Genomic DNA, 13,212 nt, shown 5'->3' on the forward strand with positions numbered 1-13,212 from the left:
TACCCCTTGAAAGATAACACTGCTCTGTCGACTTCTAAAGTGTTGATTAAGGAGTTCTTCCCCAGATTCGGTTTGCCGCGCATTGTCTGGAGTGACAATGGAAGTGAATTTGTGGGCCAGATTATGCAGAAAGTATGTTCTGGTCTTGGTATTAGACAGAAATTCCATGCGGCAAACCATCCACAGTCAGCAGGTTTGGTTGAGTGTTACACTGGTACACTCAAGCTTAAGCTGGCCAAGATTCAAGCCAGTGCGGGCCTTGCTTGGCCTGATGCTTTGCCCCTAGCCCTTTTGTCAACCAGAACCACTGTGCAGTCTCGTATGGGACTTAGCCCATATGAAGTGGTATTTGGATGCCCAGCTAATGTTTGGGGCGTCCCCCGCCCCAATAGATATTCAGACATACCATATCCCCTGTTAATTGAATATTTGCATGATTTGACTACTAAATTAAGTGTTATTCACCAACAGGTACAAAGTGTTTTGCCGGAGGCCTCCACAGACCCAGGTCACACCATCTTGCCCGGTGACTGTGTCTGTATAAAGAATTTTCAACGGACTAAGAACTTGGAGCCTCGCTGGTCTATGCCTACGCAAGTTTTGCTCGTCACCCGCACAGCTGTGAAAGTGGTTGGCAAGCGTAACTGGGTGCATGGCATGCACTGTAAAAAGGTGCCACTGCCATTACCCTTTGACCAGTGGATTCGCAGTGGTGTAAGGGAATCGGACACTGCAGCGGTTCCTTGTTTCATTCCTTTCAGTGATGCTCAAATTTATGGGACTCAGTCTGAAAAAGCAGATGATGATATTCTTCAAGCCACTGTGCCTGTGCATCGTCGAATAGACACCACCAATCCAGAAACTCTATTCAAGGACCAGACTATGCCGAGCATAACACGTTACAACTTAAGACCGAGAGCTAACAAAGAGAATTGAACATTTTGAACACTTTTTTTCCTTTATTACTTAAAGACATTCCTTTTGGGTCCCCTTTTTGCCTCCTTGTTTTTTGGTGTGATACTAGTAGTAGATGTGCCATCTGTCTCCGTCGCAGGTTCACGGTAGGAGACTCAGACTGTAACCTGATTTTTGTTCTTTTTGTAAGTGGCTAGTGCCTCGGGATATACAGAAGTGAGTAGCTGAGTGATTAAGGAAGATTGCCATGAGCAACATTTTTTTTTAGATAAAGATGGATGGTACAACAATCGTAGGTAGGGAAAATAGGAAGCAGGAAATGAGATCAAAGTATTGTAAATTATTGCGTAGTCGATTTGGCGTACCTTTGTGTGTTCTTATGTTTTGTGTATTTTATTAGCTTGCACAGGTTGGATCATACATGTTTTGCAATCAAGAAATATTGCTAATTCTACAACCTCTTTGCCTTCTCGTCTTTCTGTCTTTTCACACAAAATGCATACTCTACCCCCTCATGAACAAATAAGGAGATCCAAATAGAGATGAATAATACGTTTATTCAGTTGTTGCACCAACATCAGTTGGCTATTAATATGACTGACTGTTGGGTGTGCGGACTCATGCCACACAATACACAAAAGGGAATGCCATATCTGGTTCTTCCTTTTTCATGTGAAGGTTGAGCTTGGGCATATTTGACTATGTTTTCAGCCGCATACCTGTGGAATTTTAATTTGCGATCTGAACATTATCTGCGCCAGCTTGTCACCTATGTACTACGTGCACGGCAGCCATTTTAGATATCATGGTCTCCCTGTCCGCGATCGATCGCCAGCACGTCCCTCTGACCCAGCAAGCATCCTCCACGCACCCTGGCTCCCCCTCCCTCCTCCTCCTTATGAGCATGACCCTTCTGCATGACCCTGTCCTTGGGTGTCACGCCAGCGCCTGACCAACACCTCCTCTCCTCCCATGAATGCCCCTCTGTTGATAAACCTCCCTCCTGCGCTGGATTGTCCACGCAGCATGAATACCACTCCATTGATGGCCCCTCACCCCGTGTCCGACTGTCCACACAGGTCCGAGGCCATTGCCTAAGCCGGGAGATATCATTTACTGCCCTTTATTGTATGAGGTCGCTCTCCTTCAAAGGACCCTCTATTGATCCAGGCCTCCCCACCCCCCTGTGATATGATCAGGCGCACACATCCTAAGACTCGACGGAACACTCAGCTGCGTGATGGCCCCCTCCTCTTATCAGCAGGTTGAGGACCTCTATTGTGAAGGTATATGGGGGTGGGATTGACACTAGGATTACGGGGATGTCTTTTCCTTGCTTTACAAAGATCTGATTGTATTAAAGGAAGGTCACATGCCATAAACCAGTGTATAAGAGGCCAGGCCTCCGAGAGGCTGTTAGAGCACCTCGAGATGATACCTTGTTGTCTGATCTGATGTGTTCTGCTCCGTCGGAATAAAACTTCTGTTTCCTGCCTTCTGGTCTCCGGCGCCTGCCTCATTGCTTGGTAAATTTGTATGGTACAAGGGCGGTTAGCGCCGGGCAAATCTTGAGAAAGGTCCTAGCCCTACCTTTTTCCACAATTGGCGTCCCAAAGCGTGGGGCCCATCAGCGACACGTGGATCCAGTGGGAGAGGTCCCGATGACAGAGTGAACGACTGCAACGATCGGGAAGAGCTCGTGTCCGATAGACCCTCGTCTGACAGCCGATCATCCGACCTTCACTAGTTCTGAACAGACCTCTCTCGAGTGATCTACGGTCCTGACTGGGAACCATCAGGAGTGCCGCGAACAACACGAAGGAGAGAGGACGATCGGGCGCTGGATCCAGAGGACAGGAAACCGTCCATGCGGTCCGGGTAAGGTGGTGTAAACACGACGAATTGAGGAAAATTGTTTTTGTTTGGATAATACTAGTATTACGCTTTGTTGAAACCCTCTGGAGATTCACTGTCTGCAAACGGGGAAAAACAAACAGGCTCTCTCTTTGCAAGCAGTGAAGGATAGGTAACGCAGACTTTTGTCCCTGTTGTAATCCGTCGTGCCTATCTTCCTCCCCCACTGTTTCCCGAACTGTCGTTCGTGGATTATTGTCTGGAGATTCTTTGTCGGCAAACAGGGAAGAACAAGGTCTCTCTTTGCAGGTAGAGAAAGAGTGGGTAACGATAACTTTTCGTGCCCACTTATTCTCCCCACTGGATTGTTTGATTGGCCGATTATTCGGTATTGGTTCTTTTGAGGTATTCACGGCCTCCAAACAACGTAGAATAGAAATATTCTGTCTAGTCTTTGTCCGCCGTGATAAGATAGGTAGTGCAGACTTTTGTCCCCGTTGTAATCCGTCATGCCTGTCTTCTCCCCACTGGTTGGTAGCCTGTTTAGCCCGGACCGCTTATTAGAGATGAACCATCCAGCTCCACTGGAGGGCACCCCTAATAAGGACATGTTCACTAAGTATGGACTAGTCGCTATAGCTTACACTAAACTATGGCATAAATATACGAAAAAGAACCCTGAAGGTCAGTGGCCACTGATAGGTTCCTTTGACGAAAATAAAATAAAAACATTAGAAATAGCGCTCCAGAAGAATAAGACCACGCCCACTATGCTCGACAGTATCGGCATGTGGCGCAAAGAAACGGAACAACGAAAGAAAAGAGAAGAAGCAAAAATAGGGAAAGAATTACGAAAGGCAGCCCACCTAGCCGCGAAGCAACTAGAAGAAGAAATAAAAGAAAGAAAAGATACTATGCAAAACCAAGAATCAGGGTCGACAGGCCAATGTCCTGTTAGGACCCCCTCTGCGCTCTACCCTGAATTGCCCTCCAAACAACGGGCGAACGATGAGTTACTACTAGGTCCCCCAATCATCTACATGCCCCCTCCATATGCCCCCTGCCGACAAAGCTTTCACGCTCCGAGTGTGAGCGAAAGCGATCTCAGTGCTAGTGCACCAGCCCTCACGGCCTTTGCACCAGCCACATTAACAACCTCATCAGACGACCCCGAGTCTAGCAAACAATCATCAACCAGACTAAATAGGTTGAGCAAAGATGAGCGGGATGGGATCGACAAAATAGCAAAGACATTAGTAGAACGAAGGGAGAGCGAAGATTATACAATGAGCGTATATAATTCACATGCCGACAGCCACAGACGGCATTTCATCTTGCGATTCAGCTACTACACCCTGAACGCGTATGAAGATAGGTATCAGAGTAAGGGACCCGCTAAACTAACAACACTGTATAGGAAAATTGATGTTGGAGATGGGACTGAACGTGAAGCGACGGAGCTCTTCATGCAAATGCTTGAGGTCTTCCGCCACCTCGCGGAACAGAAACCAGAAGCCAAGGTTACGGTCCCTGAAACAACCTCGGCAGAAGTAGCCAATACTATGATGCCTATCAGAGAAGCGGCTCCTTACTGGATCCCGCCACGGGGCCAGGGAACGAGCGAGGATATTAATAACGAAAATGCAAAGGGAAGGGTTGTGTACAATTGGGTTTACCAACCATGGGACCGACAAGATATCCTAACCTTTAAGCAAACCCTGCCCGACTTAAGAAAGAACCCGACAGCATTTTATACCGAATTAGGCACAGCCTTGGGTTCGACAATAATGACTTTAGCAGATATTGACTTGTTCTTTGGGCTATGTCTGCCGGCTGACGTGTGGAAGCAAATCCGGAAGGCTGACCACACGGATCTGTTTGGACATACCTGGGACCAACTCGGTAAACTAGATAGACAGCGAGAGCCGGGGAGTAAACCAGTGAAGGACATACTGGAACTCCCAGATAAAATAGTTCAGAAATGAAAAACACTGGTCCCGGAAAGAAAAGTAGACTGGTCGATAGTCACGGCCTGTCGACAGAAACCCCAGGAAGATGTGTCAGAATACTTCTCCCGATTTGAGACAGTGTTCTCCGACTACAGTGGCCAAGACATGACCACCGCAACCGGACAGCACCTGTTCGTGCAAAATTATGTAAAGGGACTAACACAAGAAGTCTCCCAAAAACTGCAGACGAGTGAGAGTAGTTGGGGGGCCTCCAAACCCCCAGCTATCCTTCAGATGGCTCAGTATTACGAGCACCAAAAGAATGAAAATGATAGGGCGTCCGAGAAAAAGAAGAAAGATTTAAAGGAAAGGGTAATGATAGCCCAGATACAGGGTATAGCGCTAGGACGGGAACATCAAAGGGAAACTACCAATCAAACACCCCCAGAGATCTACCTCCTAAGGATCACACCCCAACATCCCACACTGGACGGAGAGACGTTAGCAATGACCAATGCGCCTTCTGCAAAGGGCTCGGCCATTGGAAATTCCAGTGTCCGGTTTTGCTAGAAATGAATAGAAATAGGGATTCCAGAGATGTGGCAGGTGGTCCGAGAAATAGAGTACAAGGACGAGGGAGCCCCAACGACACCAGCAATGACAGATCAGGGAGACTGAACACGTTTGACTGTCCCCGACAGAATCAATACCAGCTGTCCGAAGGTGAACATGCCCCCGACTTTGCATAGGACTGCCAGGGGCAAGGGAGGGATCCAGTCGAGCTCTGTGTTGACCAGCAAGGTCCTTATGTCACCGCTAAGGTCTTGGGTACAGAGTCTCCATTCTTGGTAGACACTGGGGCGACACGTAGTGTGTTATCAAAACGACTGATTCCAAGGGCACCCTTGTCTGGCTCACACATAACGTCGATAGGTTTTGATGGGACGCCCTCCACTAACCCCCTGTCCGTACCTATTTCCTTTGACCTAGAAAACAACACTGCTGACGCGACATTTCTACTCTCCTCCAACTCCCCTGACGCCATTATGGGCATTGACTTACTGAAACATTTTCGAGCTACCATTAGGTGTTCCCCAGATGGAATACGAGTCATCCTGTACGACAACCCAGACATGCCCAGATCCCGTCCCCCACGACACATGTGCTCCATAACTGACGCTGACCTGTCCTTGCTTGACACCCTGCCTCCGTACCTGTGGGCCAAAAATGACTCTGATGTGGGACGAATGATGGTTGACCCTATTCACATAACTGTACGACAGGACGCTATGCTCCCGAAACTCCCGCAATATCGGATATCCCCAGAGGGTGAGAAGGCACTGGTAGCGATCATTCAGTCTCTGGTAGATGCAGGAGTGGTTGAAGAGGTGGTTAGCAACGTCTGCAACAGCCCAATCCTACCTATTGTTAAGAAGCAAGGTGAAGGAGATGAGAAAGCATACCGCTTCATCATCGACTTACGAGAGATTAACAAAGTGGTTGTACCCCAATATCCCGTAGTCTATGATATCACCACCATTTTGACCCTCATCCCGTCCACCGCCACCACCTTCACTGTTATCGACCTTAAGAACGCGTTTTTCTCTATCCCCATCCATCCAGACAGCCGTTATCTCTTCGGCTTCACTTTAAAGTCCCGCTCGTACCGATTTTGTAGAGCTCCCCAGGGGTACACTGAAAGTCCCAGCATTTACAGCCAGGCCCTCAAAAAACAGCTGGATGCCTTCCAGCTACCAGAGGGAGTGGTGTTGATCCAATATGTCGATGATATCCTTTTGGCGGCCGACACCACCCCGCTTGCAACGACAGCCACTGTCCAACTCCTACACTTCCTTGCAGAAAATGGCCATAAAGTCTCCAAAAAGAAGTTACAGTTTTGCCAGCCACAAGTGACTTACCTAGGCCATCTTCTGTCCAAAGAAGGGAGGAAACTTACCCCTGACCGAATCCAAACCATCCTAGACACCCCCATCCCAAAAACACAAAAACAGGTCCGCTCTTTGGTTGGCCTAACCTCTTTTTGCAGACAGTGGTTGCCTAATTATAGCCTCATTGTGAAACCATTACTTGCCCTGCTGACCAAAGATGTCCCCTCCCCGCTTCCTTGGACCACTGAGTGTCAAGCCTCCTTTAAGGAATTGCGGGATGCACTCTGCTCAGCACCCGTCCTCGGAACGCCGGATTACTCCAAACCCTTCTCCCTCTTCACCCACGAAAGGGAGGGATGCGCATTGTCTGTCCTGACTCAATCGATTGGCCCTAAGCAGCGCCCTTGTGCCTACTTCTCCGCCACTCTTGATCCTGTAGCCAGAGCCTTACCTGCCTGCCTTCGAGCAGTAGCTGCCGCTGCTGTCTCTATCCGTCAGAGCGAGGGAATTGTACTTTCCAACTCCCTCACTGTATTAGTGCCCCATGCAGTTGACACCCTTTTGAACCAGACAAAGACCCAACACCTGACTAGCGCACGACTGACAGGGTACGAGTTGACTCTGCTTGCACCCCACATCACACTAAAGAGATGCACGACTTTGAATCCTGCCACATTGTTACCCCTGCCTGAAAACGACCCCGACGTTCCTCCCATACACGACTGTGTGACCCTCACAGACGAACAGACTAGGAGTAGGGTTGACCTCCGAGACACCGCTTTTCCTGACCCCGATGGAGAGCTATGGGTAGACGGCTCATGCATCAAACTCCCAGATGGCACCACCTCAGCTGCCTATGCAGTAACGACAGCCCAAACAGTAGTTGAAACAGCCTGCATCACACAACGATCTGCCCAGGCAGCAGAGCTGATAGCCCTCACCCGAGCATGCATCATAGCCGCAGGGACCACCACGAACGTATATACGGACAGCCAGTATGCCTTCGGAGTGGTCCACCATTTTGGGCTCCTGTGGAGGGAGAGGGGATTCCTGACGTCCCACGGCACCCCAATCCTCCACGGAGATTTAGTCTCCGCTCTGATTGAGGCAGTTCTCCTCCCCAAACGATTAGCGGTGATCAAATGTCAGGCACACAAAAGAGTGACAGACTTAATCGGACAAGGGAATGCATTAGCCGACATCACTGCACGAACCACAGCTGAGAATAGGACGGTGACACGCATATATGTGACCAGGTCACAAGCAGAAAAATGGAGTGACACAAGGGAAATGATCAGAGACATACAGTCGGCCAGCACCCCTCACGAACTGACTAAGTGGGCAAGGGTGGGTTTGAAGGACGAAGAGGGCTGCTGGCGAACAAAAGATGCAAACAAATGGTTGCTGCCCGACTCATATCTGATTCCCATACTGACAATGGCTCACTCCCCCGCACACATAGGATCTGCACCCATGATCGAACTCGTTTCCAAAGTCTGGCATAACGACAAAATCCCCGACTCAGCCAGACGCCTAGTTCAGCAGTGCCTTATCTGCCTGCAACACAACCCCGGGAAAGGAACTGTAGTGCCCCGGGGAGGGTTTGGGACCCCCAATCACCCCTTTGAGGTCCTTCACATGGATTACATCCAACTAGAGAGATGCCAAAACCTGAAGTATGTACTAGTCATTGTATGTGCCTTCAGTAAATGGGTAGAGGCCTATCCAACCCGTGACAACACTGCCATGACTACTGCCAAAGTACTACTGAAAGAATTCTTCCCCCGCTATGGCCTTTGCCGAATTTTATGGAGCGACAATGGCCCCCACTTCATAGCTGAGGTTATCCAATTAATCCTAAAGGGGTTGGGGGTGAAGCAACGATTTCATGCGGTCTTCCACCCCCAATCCGCCGGTCTAGTGGAACGCCATAATGCCACACTGAAGCTGAAACTGGCAAAAATAGTGGCCACCACTGGACTTAACTGGCCGGATGCCCTCCCACTGGCCTTGTTATCGATGCGCTCCACTCCCACCAAGCACCATCTGACCCCCTACGAGGTCGTGTTTGGGCGACCGATGAATCTCTGGACTGCTCCCAAACCGACCTCCATTCATGACGTCCCGGACGTCCTACTGTCTGATTATTTGTGCAAGTTAACTGAAACGTTGTCTGTCATTCATCAACAGGTGCAGCAGGCCATCCCCAATGCTTCCAGGGGCCCCGGCCACGACATCCAACCGGGAGATTTCGTATTGATACGAAATTTCCAGCGAACCAAGAGTCTGGAACCTCGGTGGACGGGCCCCTGGCAAGTGCTGATCACCACCCGAACGGCACTCCGAGTGGAGGGGAAGAAGCACTGGCTGCACGCGCATCATTGCCGAAAGGTCTCTGCAAACCTGGCCACGACAGAAAACGTCAGCACCCAAGAAGAGCTCCTGAGCAAAGACCGACCGATATTGGACTGTTATCCCGATACTGAGGCACTCGAACTTGCAAAATTCCCTGATCCCACTGTGCCATCCAGAGAAGGGTATTTCCTGCGTCGAAAGGAGGGAGTTTCGGCTAAGTAGGCCACGGACTAAGTTAAATCTCAGAACGGTGACCTAAACACAATCAAGGGTTGCCGGGAGAGAAGCTAAACGAAGTCTGTGGTTCTGCCCGCTACCGAGCCCCCTTGAAGGTGATGGAAGCGCCAGATAAGAAGATGATGGAAGCGCCAGATAAGAAGATGATGGAAGCGCCAGATAAGAAGATGATGGAAGCAACAGGAAATACCCAGTATAGAAATCCAAAGACTGACAACTTGCACAAATCAAAGACAATCACACTCTTCATTGTCTTCCTCTTCTGCCTCCTCCTCATGACCTCCTTCTGGATTCTGGAGGAAAGCACACCGGCTCATGAGGCATTGCTACCTACTGCACAGCCGACCCCCCTAAAAGAGCATCACCTAATCTCTCTGTCGCCTCAGCTCCGAGAAAGGCGCAGGGAATTCTGGAACAATTCCTTCGTGCAACTGTTGCACCAACACAACCTTGCTGCGAATGCTACGAACTGTTGGATCTGCGGGTTGCTCCCGCATGCCACTGGACACTCTATTCCCTTCATCCCTTCACCCTTCTCAGTTCACGGCTCTTGCCTCGCCTGGCTGATCCTCATGCAAGAGAGCCACAAGGACAACGCCACCTCCAGCCGGACAGTGTCACACTTCTACTCTGGGTTCTGGCTGAACAAAACAGGAAAGACTCCTACTGCCCTGTGTCCTGCGCTCGCCGGCGCCACCTTCCTCAAAGACATTCCAGCCAAGGAACGAGTCGAAGTACAGGTGCTCCACAATCCAGCCAGAACCACCTTCTCTCATGTGCAAAAACAAACTACCGCCACTCTGACTGTGGCCCTGTCTGTTATCAATGTCACCGGCCTTGTGTGCCTAGAAGGCCAGGGAACGCAACTGGTGGGTCACAGCGCCTGCCGAATCACCAGAACATTGGACTCAGCTGACCCCCCTTCCTTTGTTGCTTCTCCGAACATGTACTTTGTGTGTGGCACCAAAGCTTACACCTGGCTCCCGAGAGGTTGGAAGGGCGCATGTTACATTGCCTTCGTTCTTCCACCCACATATGTAGCCCCTGCCAACCATCACCGACAGAGGCGTGCAGATGACGTTGGACAAGCCGACTCCACCGGAGCACAGTTCCTAGATGCAGCAAAGGGACTTGTTCCTCTGTGGGGCCCAATGGCAAACAGCCGCGCTATCCGACACCTGACCCAGGCAGTAGAAACAACGATCAACATCACGGCTGGCATCCTCGCCAACAACACTGCGGAGCTTCAGGCGGTCCGCCTTGTGACCCTTCAAAATCGCCTCGTCCTGGATGTGGTCCTAGCCGACCGAGGAGGAGCATGCCGCATCATCGGATCTAGCTGCTGCACCTACGTGCCAGACAACTCGCCTTCAGTCTACAAAGCCATCGAACACCTCCACAGACTTTCTTCGGAGGTTCACCAAGAACAGGAAGGATGGTCGCTTGGGAGCTGGTTTTGGGACACTTTGAAGAATTGGGGTTGGAAGTTGTTTTCCTTCGTGCTGATACCTGTTGTAATATTATGTGGGTGTTGCTTAGGTATCCAATGTCTGCCACCTTTGTGCGGCCTTGTTTCTAACTGTATGTGCCCAAAGACTTTGGACTTCCGAAATGAGCACATGAGTCCCCTCTATGAAGTAGAAATACGTGGCCTTATGGGGATAAATCCAAACTGACAAGTTGGCGAGACATGTTAAAAGGGAGGACTGTGGAATTTTAATTTGCGATCTGAACATTATCTGCGCCAGCTTGTCACCTATGTACTACGTGCACGGCAGCCATTTTAGATATCATGGTCTCCCTGTCCGCGATCGATCGCCAGCACGTCCCTCTGACCCAGCAAGCATCCTCCGCGCACCCTGGCTCCCCCTCCCTCCTCCTCCTTATGAGCATGACCCTTCTGCATGACCCTGTCCTTGGGAGTCACGCCAGCGCCTGACCAACACCTCCTCTCCTCCCATGAATGCCCCTCTGTTGATAAACCTCCCTCCTGCGCTGGATTGTCCACGCAGCATGAATACCACTCCATTGATGGCCCCTCACCCCGTGTCCGACTGTACACACAGGTCCGAGGCCATTGCCTAAGCCGGGAGATATCATTTACTGCCCTTTATTGTATGAGGTCGCTCTCCTTCAAAGGACCCTCTATTGATCCAGGCCTCCCCACCCCCCTGTGATATGATCAGGCGCACACATCCTAAGACTCGACGGAACACTCAGCTGCGTGATGGCCCCCTCCTCTTATCAGCAGGTTGAGGACCTCTATTGTGAAGGTATATGGGGGTGGGATTGACACTAGGATTACGGGGATGTCTTTTCCTTGCTTTACAAAGATCTGATTGTATTAAAGGAAGGTCACATGCCATAAACCAGTGTATAAGAGGCCAGGCCTCCGAGAGGCTGTTAGAGCACCTCGAGATGATACCTTGTTGTCTGATCTGATGTGTTCTGCTCCGTCGGAATAAAACTTCTGTTTCCTGCCTTCTGGTCTCCGGCGCCTGCCTCATTGCTTGGTAAATTTGTATGGTACAAGGGCGGTTAGCGCCGGGCAAATCTTGAGAAAGGTCCTAGCCCTACCTTTTTCCACATACCACAACAGACTTAGAAGCCCTGTAAGAACTTCTGGGAATGGATTAGATTTCAGTCATAGCTCTTTGATTAAAGGTATTGTGGTAATGGCTAAGATTATAGAGAAGAATAAGATTCCATTAGATGAGAAGAAAGCTTATGACGGATGGAATGTTACCCACTATATTTCTATCCTTGGTGACAAAACTAAGAAGGGTGAGTCTTCTCCAGTATGGCCTGTACCCCATCAAGGTAATTTTTGTCTCCAAGTTAATAGCAAGAAAGCTGACATCAAGCAGAAATGTTCATACACGTACATTTTCTCGTCCCCTGATTTCCCTCCGTTAGTTCCGTCTCAAGGAACATATTTTGTCTGTAACGACCGAGCGTATACTTGGCTCCCTCCTGACTTTTCTGGAACTTGTTACATAGCTTTTCTCCTCCCCCTACAAATACGGCTCCGTCAGACCAACACAGAGTTAGACATAGCAAAGGTGTATTTGATGCCAAAGACACGGCAGAACAAGAGGGAGGAGATTTCCTAAAAGGATTCCTTCCCTTTTGGGGCCCGATGGTCAACAGCAGACACATCAGGCAACGGGCTCGAGTGGTTGAGACCACTATTAATGTTACCGCAGGTGCGATAGGTAACATTACTGCAGAGCTTCAGGTTGACCGTCTTATGACATTGCAAAATCGGATTGCGCTAGATGTGATCTTAGCAGACCGAGGAGGGGTCTGTAGATTGATCGGCTCTAGTTGCTGCATTTATATTCCAGATGACGCTCCGGCAGTATACCAAGCCATTTCCAAATTGCACACTGTCTCCCAGTCGATTCATCAGGACGAAGGAGATTGGTTTTTATGGGATGGTTTTGGGGAATATTGTCAACTTGGGGATGGAAGATCTTATCGTTACTTGGAGCAATTTTGGCCATTATATTCTCTTGTTGCCTGCGCATTCAATGTGGTCCTGCAGTTTGTGGCCTGTTGGCTACTTTATGTGTTCCACAATCTGCGACTCAAAAGACAGAGAAAATTAGCATGATGGTACAGCAACAGCTTGAAGATTTCATGAATATCATTGTTGATATTGTCTTATTGCAGCTGATTCCTTTGATCTCAAGGGGTCCCTCTCTTTTTCACTATAAGTCTTCCCTAATTGGTCAGAGTTAAATGACTTAGCCAGGCTGCGATGAAGTGATAAGTGACACCCAGGGGAAGAAGGCTACCTCTTGTAAGAGGACCCTGCTCCATAGGAATGCCAGAGAATGGGAGAAGGATCATAAAGCATGCAGAGATAGCCAGGCCCATCTACCCTCTTTCCACTCTGAACCCAGCCTGATGGCAGGCTTACGAATGGAATATGCAGATGTAAGAAGGAGGGCAGTTATTGAAATGAGCCATCCTGGAGGATGGTTTAGCTAGCTCCTGCTTCTCTGCTG

The 13,212-nt window shown here is 49.5% G+C and overlaps 1 protein-coding gene across 1 annotated transcript in view; it reads right to left on the reverse strand.

The window, feature by feature from the left end:
• CHRNA7 (cholinergic receptor nicotinic alpha 7 subunit) overlaps positions 1–13,212 on the reverse strand; it is a 583,962-nt gene that overhangs the window by 150,696 nt on the left and 420,054 nt on the right. The window lies entirely within an intron of this gene.

The sequence above is a fragment of the Lissotriton vulgaris genome, chromosome 2_1 (assembly GCF_964263255.1).
Source record: "Lissotriton vulgaris chromosome 2_1, aLisVul1.2, whole genome shotgun sequence".
In the NCBI taxonomy this organism is placed as follows: Eukaryota; Metazoa; Chordata; class Amphibia; order Caudata; family Salamandridae; genus Lissotriton; species Lissotriton vulgaris.